At 40.6% G+C, this 9,210-nt stretch overlaps 1 protein-coding gene across 2 annotated transcripts in view; it reads right to left on the bottom strand.

Annotated features, from left to right (window-relative positions):
• The window catches only part of PCED1B (PC-esterase domain containing 1B), a 177,720-nt gene that overhangs the window by 168,014 nt on the left and 496 nt on the right, over window positions 1–9,210 (bottom strand). The window lies entirely within an intron of this gene.

Below are 9,210 nucleotides of genomic sequence, written 5' to 3'. Positions count from 1 at the left end.
CCGCCACCCGGGTTCACGCCATTCTTCTGGCTCAGCCTCCCAAGTAGCTGGGACTACAGGCACCTGCCACGATGCCCTGCTAATTTTTTGTTTTCATATTTTTAGTAGAGATGGGTTTCACCTTGTTAGCCAGGATGGTCTCCATCTCTTGACCTCATGATCTGCTCACCTTGGCCTCCCAAAGTGCTGGGATTACAGGCGTGAGCCACCGTGCCTGGTCTTTTGGTTTATATTTTAAGTCCCTCTCCATTTACAAAATTAGCCCTGGGACACCAAAAATACCAAGTTTCTGGACCTGTCAAGCTGGGTTAAGTCAATGTTATAAAGGTGGCCCTGTCTGAAGATCCTATTGCCTATCTTTCACCCAGATACGCCCTACAAACAAACACATTAATGTTCATTGGGGCAATGCATATTCTGTTTCTAAAAATGGAGCCAAGGAGCCAAGGTTCCCAGAGCCTTCCCAGGAAAGGAAATTGAGACAAGAGGAATTTAGACATCCAGGAGTTTTAATAAATATTGAGTGAATGGAAAATTTTACTTTGAGATATACATGGACAATCGTCATATTAAGCATGTTTTCTATCATCTGGCTGTTTCCATGAAGCAGGAAATGTCTGTGAGCAGACTCATCCTTCAGCAACTTGTTCAGATTTGCACCTGACCTCTTCTATACAACAGCTGCCAAGGAAACCTACATTGATTTCCTACCATGTATTTTTATCACAATGCAAGAGACAAGTAGCAGCATGTCAAAACTGCTCTCTAGAGGAAGTGATTATTACTATTTTTTATTTATTTTGCTTTCCCTGTAGTTCAAAACCCCTTTGGGTACTCTCCAGTGTGTTTTGAGATTGCTGACCCTTACTCTCTACTAAAGGTCACTGAGGTTGCTCCCCACAACATGCCACCTTCAAGTCCCTAGGGGTTTTGAGAATCCTAGGCATGCAGACCCGTGAACTCATTCCAATCTGCAGCAGCTGAGAGAGAGCACCATGGAGAGTAAGGCAGAGCTGAGCGAAATGAGGACCTGCTGGACTCTGGTACAGCCAGGCTCGGGGGAGCCACATAATTAGTACAAACATTGTGTTGAGACACCTCTCCAGCTCTGTTTATTTTGCACATAAACCTAGCCATTAGGTTCAACAAACATTTGTTAAACATCTGTGCTGTGTCAGACCACATCCAAGGCATAAGGGCAATAAGGCAGTACTCTTTTACAGCTTTATAATTCACCAAAGCACTTTTTACATGTTTCATCTCAGTCAACTTTGTGAAATTAAACAGTGCACATATTAGTACTGTGTTTCCATCTTACAAATGGGAAGCTGAGAATCCAAAAGGTTGAGTCATTTACCTAGGGTTATACAGTTAATAATAAATGGATGTTCTGGAACAAAATCCAGGAATCTGATTTTTTATTAAATACTCTATTTGGCATTTAATTAAGTGTTTCAGTTCCTTGGTATGTGCAGGAGAGAGACACTACTTTCCTTGCTTATAATTGTTGATTGTGAGTGCCACAGAAAAGATGACTGATAGGGATTCATATTAGTATTGCTTAATTCTAAGAGATAATTTTCATCTCTGACCATTTAATGGGTTTCCCCAGATTATATTTTTATTTGCATACAATTTACTTTGTTGAATCAGATACTTTTCCAACAAAGTGAGTAAGATCTAAAATTTTGAATTGGAATATTTGGAATTTTTGAATGCCCAAAGTAGATATTTTCTGTTGCAAATACTTTGGCTCATGGTTTTATCCAATTTGGAAATGAATTCTACACTACCTTATATCCTATAATTATTTCTAATAATACTACAAATTCCTAGAGGAGAGTAACCATATCATGGCTCCGGGAGTGTGGCCAGGACTAACAATATTTGCTGAATGGAATTTAAATTATGGTTGACCTTGCTACTCCCTAAATGGGAAGCATTAGAACTAATTGTTAAACATCAATCCAGAGCAAGGCAGACTTCTGTGAGAAATCTGCTTCTACCACTAATCTTGGGCAGGTTATATAAACCAACTAAGCCCCGTGGCCCTCATTAGAAAATGGGGATGCTAATGCCCATCTCTAAAGCCCTTTATAAGAATTAAATGAGAAGCCTGGTATATGGTGAGAATATAATAAGTGGTAGGTCTTATTATCAAGACCACTTTCTTGGGTCTTTCATGACGTCCTTCTGTCTTCTCCTATATTAATGTGATGTTTCTTTTCACTGTCACAAACTGAAAGATCAGAGTTCCAGAGCAAATTGCCCATGGAGCAGCCACCACAGAGGGCCTTGTGTGTGCTGAAAATAATTGAGTAAGTATTTGCAGTAGTGCTGACTGTATAATGGAGAGAGTTGATTCTTTTCTCAATTTTATTTTGTTTAGTGTTAACGTTGGTTGGTGAATAATGGCTACTTCAAATTAGATATTTGAATAATTAGATTCCCTTTATAAAGCTATGATAAATTAATTACTGCTTCAGGAAATCAAACCTTTTAAAGGGCATAAAATAGGACTCTGAATGCTTCAGATAGTTCTCTAAACTGGGTTTGTTAAATATTATCCGTATTTATCAGAGAGGCAAAATTAACCCCGGTTTTGAGGGATATAATAGCATTTAAGAATTCAATCAGATGATCTCTTCAGGCTAACAATGAGCAAAATAAAAACTAGAACACCTGCCATTTATGACCAAAATCTCAAGAGATAACTGTAATGCTAGATGCATAGTTTTGACACACTGAGTTTTTTAAAGCAAATTTTCATCTGCTTATTTTATTCCTAAAGCTGAGAATATTAAAGTATTTAAAAAGAGGTCTGCTTGTTTCTCTCATTATATAATTATGACAAAGAAAAAAGACCATCCTTTTGTAAACTTCTCAGCTTCCTCACTTCAATGGGTTTATTATTTGAGCAGAAATTGTAACTTACCAGTGAGATTGTAAACAGCATTCTCTGATTCTTTTTCCTATAACTTCCTTTTTTTTTTTTCCGTAAGCACATAGTACAGAACTTTTAGAAAAAAATTTTTTAGTTGTTATTTTTCTTTTTGTTTCTCATTGAAAAACCAAAAGCAGTGTGGGCAGGGGGCCATGCCACCTTCACCAAGGCTGGACTAAGAATGTGCCATCAGGGAGGACTCATAGCTATTGGAAGTTGGTCACACCCAAGGTTGTTGAACCCTAAACATGGGAATGTGGACAACTGGGCAATAAGAAATACGTAAATGTCTATTATGTGCCTAATTTTAGTCAGACTTGTATGGCTATTGCAGCATTTATGCATGGCTGTAATTCTCAGTCTAAAGAATAGCGCCTGGCACACAGTGGGTGCTCAGTAAATATCCGCCAAATAAACAATGCAGAGCTAAAGCAGGACAGCAATTATCATGCCTCAAAACAGGGGAGGTCTGAGTTACTTCCTGCCTGAGAAGCCAGAAGAGGGTTTTTCTCTCTGAAAGTACAGTAGTTGATTCCGAAGTAGGAACCAAATTAAGCAGAAACATTGATGCACATGACTTTAAAAACTGTTAAGTTTTCATTGTACTTTTTCTTCTCACAAAGGACTCTAGAATAATAGAATGTACAGATAAGGAAAGAGAAGAAATATGTTAAAAGAAACACTGCTATGGCACAGGTACATAATTTTTCAGATGATTATCTATGCATACCATATAATTAACATACATTTTTTTTCTTTTACAAAAACTGGAACCATACCATTTTGTAATTTTTTTGCTTTATCACCAGATAGTCCCTTGCCACATTATTTCAATAAGAATGTATATACCAGATGTATGTACACGAATTTATTTACTCACATCCCTGTTGCACGTTAAGAAAATACTGCAATGAACATGTGATACCCATCACAATAGAATACTTAATAGATTAAAGTGATCTCTCAACTATAAAGAACTTGCCTTAAGTTACTTTTCCTGAAGTAGCAATGGGACTGACCGTCATTCACTGGAGAGAGAAGAGGAGTCTGTGTCTGCCCAGGGCAGTGCTAACTGGCGGGTGAAGAAACAAAACCCAGGGTTCCCGGTACTTGAGCAACAGAGGACACATTGTTATCAGAAAATCAAGTTAATTTTTTGAAGCTGAAAAGAACTTTAGAAATAGGCAATTGTTACATCCTCAACTAACTCTTAAGGTTCCTGGAGAGGTTAAATGGGTTTTTTGTTTTGTGTTTTGAGACAGAGTCTTGCTCTGTCACCCAGGCTGGAGTGCAATGGTGTGATCTCGGCTCGCTGCAACCTCTGCCTCCCAGGTTCAAGTGATTCTCGTGCCTCAGCCTTCTGTGTAACTGGGATTACAGGCGTGTGCTGCCACGCCTGGCTAATTTTTGTAACTTTAGTAGAGACGGGCATTCTCCAGTAGAGATGTTGGCCAGGCTGGTCTCCAACTCCTGACCTCAAGTGATTCACTATCCTTGGCCTCCCAAAGTGCTGGGATTACAGGCATGAGCCACCGAGCCCAATCTAAATGTTTTTTGCTGAAGCTAAATTTTAGATGGCCTCTTAAATCTCCTCACCTTGTAATTTTGGTAGGTTTCTGCAACCACACAGAGGTTTAACACTTTTATAATTCAAGACTCTGGATAAATGGAACTTTGGTCCCCACAACCACATTCCAAGTTCAAGTGCGGCTAACCTATGCAAGTCTTTCAACAGCGTGCTCCTAACAGATTCTGCAATCTTTAGCTCAAAATCCCCGTCCAAACCTAGAAAACATGCCAAGTGAAAGAAGCCAGACACAAAAAAACACATATTGAATGATTCCATTTATATAAAATGTCCAGAATAGGCAAATCCATAGAAACAGAATGTACATTAGTGGTTGCCAGGGGCTGAGAGAAAGGAAAATAGGAGTAACTGCTTAATAGGCATAGGGCTTCTTTTTGGGGTGATGAAAATACACAGTCCCTGACTTATGATGATTCAGTTTGCCTTAGGATGTTTCAACTTTACAATGGTGCGAAAGTGATACACATTCAGTAGAAACCATACTTCAAGTACCCATGCAATCACTCTGTTTTTCACATCCAGTACAGTATTCAATAAATTCCATGAGCAATTCAACACTTTTTTTTTAATATAAAATGGACTTTGTATTAGACGATTTTGCTCAACTGTAGGCTAATGTAAATGTTTTACGCACATTTAAGGTAGGCTAGGCTAAACTACGATGTTCAGTAGATTAGGTGTAATAAATGATTTTTAACTTATTTATTGAGTTTTTTTTTTTTGGAATGTAATCCCGTTGTAAATTGAGGAGCATCTGTATTCTATAATTAGATAGTGGTGATGGTTGCACAGTATTGTGATTAAACAATTGCTGAACTGCACACTTTAAAATGGTGAATTTTATGTCATGTGGATTTTATCTCAAGTGAATTAAAAAACAAAAAACTGTCCAGACTATGTCAATGAAGATAAGAGACAGAACAACCAGATGGGTGAGTGGAGATTGCTTAAAGAGTAGCCCCATTGTGAGCTCTTCCTGGGGAGGACACACAGTACCCCCTGCAGAATACTTCCATTCTATACTCCCATTTCCAGCCAAGTAGAGGGAGCGTCCAGAGAAACATGCCACAAGCTGACACATGCCTCCTGGAGTTCAGAAAGCACAGGAGCTGGAGTCTGAGTTTTCCCTGAAAATATATCTCCATATAATGAAAGACACAGGATTGGGTGAGAGATCTGGTTCTATTAAAAAATCTTAGGCAATTTACAAAAACCAACTGGAGGAGGCCAAGAGAACAGGATGCTGTAGGAGCTGAGTGCACTTCCATAGTTGCTGGGCAAAGGTATGTTTTTCTTGTGGGTTCAAGCTAAGTCACACTGTAAAAATCCTATTAAGAGTGCTGCCCGCCAGAGTGAGGAGACACCACAGGAAGCTCCTTATGCAGCAATCAGTGACCCAGTGAGCTCCATCTCCAAAGAACACTCAGCGTACCTCACGCCAAAACAGAGGCAACAAGGTATCTGCCAGTGCATCAATTCCACCTGATTACAGGGCGCAGGGTAGAATCAAAGGAGATAAAGAATGTGAAAGTCCTTCTTAGGACATAAAGTGCTATTGAAGTGTTAATTATTAGTAAAAATGACTTAGAATCATCAAACATGTGCTATTAATTTCTTGTCTCATATCTCTAATTCCTTAAATCTTTGATTATAACCTGAGAAATTATGGAAATCACAGGGCTAGAACTCCTGTGATTTCATCACCTCAAATTACTGCCTCAGGCAGAAGGTATTTCCAAACCCAGTTAGACACTCACATGACCACACATCCTTCTCAGTACACTAGATTCAGAATTATGTCAAGTGTCAAGCCACATTCTACTATCCCTTGGAGTCTTTACTGAATGGTCAAAACTACCAATGTATTATGTCATGTGGAAGAGGCCAGAGGAATATCTATCGCATCCTATTTTAAACTCCTAAGAAGGCAACTCAACCATCTGTCTTGGCAACCCATTCCAGGTTGGAACCACCCTGGCAGAAACGTCTCTCTTCTGTTCAATCTAAATCCTTCAAATAGAACCTCGAGATAATTGCATCCCATTTCATTTTCAAATAATTTGGAACACAGTTGTTTACCATCTGGGTTATAGGATTATATAATGTCACAGGGCTGTGGTGAGCAATAAATGAAATAATGCATGTAAAACGCATAGCTCAGTGTCTGGCATATAATAATGGCTCAGTACATATTTATTATCACCATCATTACATGTGTTAGTAGTCTGTCCGTCACAAGCGACATACTCACAAGTCAAAATAATTTAAGCTAAAAAGGGGGGTGGGGTGGAAAATATAATTAAAAAGGAAGTAAAAGTATGCAGTGGCCTTCAGGTACTACCAGATCCAGGACTCAAATAACATTTACAGGCTTCCTCTTTCTCTTTCTTCCCCTTCATTTTTAAGACAAGCTTTCAAAGCAAAAAAGGCAGGACAGCAACCAGCAGATTCAGGTGGCGTAAACCGTTATCTTAACCACTTTGTATAGGTTCCCTGTTCATCAGTTCATTTATCAAAAATTTATTGAATATGCAGGGTTCTAGGAGCTGAGAATACAGTAATACCCAAAACAGATAAAACTGCTATCCTCTTGGAATTTATCTTCTAGTGAAAAGAGGGAATCTGTTAGAAGAAGGAGAAAGGATGCTAGAAAGATAAAAATGCTATCCTCCACAAAATAAGGTCACATCTTATACCTTAAGATCAACTATTATCTTTCTTTCCTCCCAGTTGGTAAACTCAATCTTTTTGCAACCTTCTTCCCCCTCACAAACATGTGAAACCCCCCCAATCAGGTCTTCAAATGGATAAATAGCCTTGTCTATGGATTTTGAGTGCATTTAGTTTACTTTTGCTGTGTAATCTCCGCATAATGTTTCTACAGTATGCCTGTAGTTATAATATAACCTTCTTGTTTCAACTTTTTTGAATCACTTATTCTTTTTAGACTATTTTTGCATTAAATACAGGTCTTTCTTCTGCCTTCATGGTTTCCTTAAAATACTATGTTAATTAATTGGTAAAATCCTGCAAAAACCTGGTCATTTATTAGTCAATTAAAAAATATTCCTCCGAGCAATTTTAATTCTATTCCTCTGTATTAACTATCCAAACTCTATAAAATTGGAGGCCTGGAGACCAAGTGTTTTTGAGAACCCCAGGAAGTGTGGCCTAATACTAGAAAATCTCAACTTCTGCCTCTCCCCTTGAAGTGCACAGTGAGAAAGGCTTGCATGAAGCATTTTAGGCTGTGTTCTTATGATAAAATTCAACTTTTCATGAAATAAATTAATCTGCATCAAGTTGTTTTCATCTGAAAATGTCTAGATTTATTAGTGCTAGCCCGGCTTTAATCCACAAACAATTCCATTTAAATTAGGCGTTGGTCTAACAGATCTGCCTGACCACAACAATGACTCATGGACCGTGTAGGAAACAACTTTCACTAAGTTCAAGATTGCTCAAGTGAAAAGGTGAGCAGGGGAGGGGAGGAAGAGTTGGTTGTACTCATCATTTTTATCTATCCTGCCCCAACTGTTCTCTCAATTTGGTTGCTTTTCATTCCACTGTGGTTGGCATCTTTTGTCAGGGCAGTAATTTATTTCTTTTAATCCGGATATAATGGCCAAAAGGGCCATTTGGCTCACTCAAATCCCATCGTTAAAACTTATCTTGGAATTAAACAAAAATGGATTTTTAATCGTAGAGCTCATCAGCCTCATAGCCTCCACCTCATTTTTGAATGGCCTTGTTCGGCTTGCACCTTCTGTGCTTGCCAAACCAAAGCGCCCTGGTCGGCTGCAGCATCTCTGGAAGGGATGAAGAGCCTCCGCGCACACGCCCCTTACGTCCCTGTCCCGCACGCGCCACGAGCACGCTTGCAAAAGACGCGGAGGTGGCGGAGACAAAGACGGAGGAAAAGAGAGAGAGAGAAGAGGGAAAGGAAAAGAGAGAAAAAAGAAAAAGAAAAAAAGGTCTGCTCTGGGATTATTATTATTATTTGGGTTAATACCCTTATCTTTGCATTCCAGCCGGAAGGTCGGCTCCAAGCCTTCTTTCCTGCCCTCCTCCTTCTTGAATTGGACACCATCCCTGTTGCCGCCTCCTGAGTTAGGAAAGGGATAGAACTTTCCCAGGGAGGTGAGGGGTGTCCCCGAGGCGATTTCTCCGGTTACTTCCTCCCGGCAGAGATCCCTGTGGAGAGGAAACGTTCCCGACTTCCCTCCCCGCGACCTTCTCCCCAGATGCGAGCGGAGACGTCAGGCTGCTTCTGGGTTTATTTTGTAAACCCAGACAGTCAACTGCACTGGGCGCCGGGAAAGCCTCCTTGGCCCTCGCCCCAAAGCAAAGCTCTAAGAGGTCCGGGGACTCTGGCCTGGGTGGGGAGAGAGACGTGACCTGTGCGGCCGCCGTGAAATGGGTCTCCAAAGGTGAGATCCCTCCCTCAGTGGTTGGGCGTGTCCCCTTTAGCCTTCCTGGACCCCGTTACTGCCCGGCTTGGAGCTGGACGAAGGCACGTAATTGGTAGGCGAGTGGGTTGGGGCGTCTTGACCCTAGGACGAGAGTCTGGGCCTCTGGTGTGGACCCCTGCCTCCTTCCCGCTCTGCGCGGCCGTTCTAGAGGTCCGGGTGGGTGCTGGAGGAGGAAGGCGGGTGCAGGCGGCGGGGCCGCGGGGCGG

Source organism: Mandrillus leucophaeus, unplaced genomic scaffold, assembly GCF_000951045.1.
Source record: "Mandrillus leucophaeus isolate KB7577 unplaced genomic scaffold, Mleu.le_1.0 Scaffold785, whole genome shotgun sequence".
Classification (NCBI taxonomy): Eukaryota; Metazoa; Chordata; class Mammalia; order Primates; family Cercopithecidae; genus Mandrillus; species Mandrillus leucophaeus.
The sequence above is the reverse complement of the archived record's forward strand: the minus strand, read 5'-3'. Positions and strand labels throughout refer to the sequence as shown.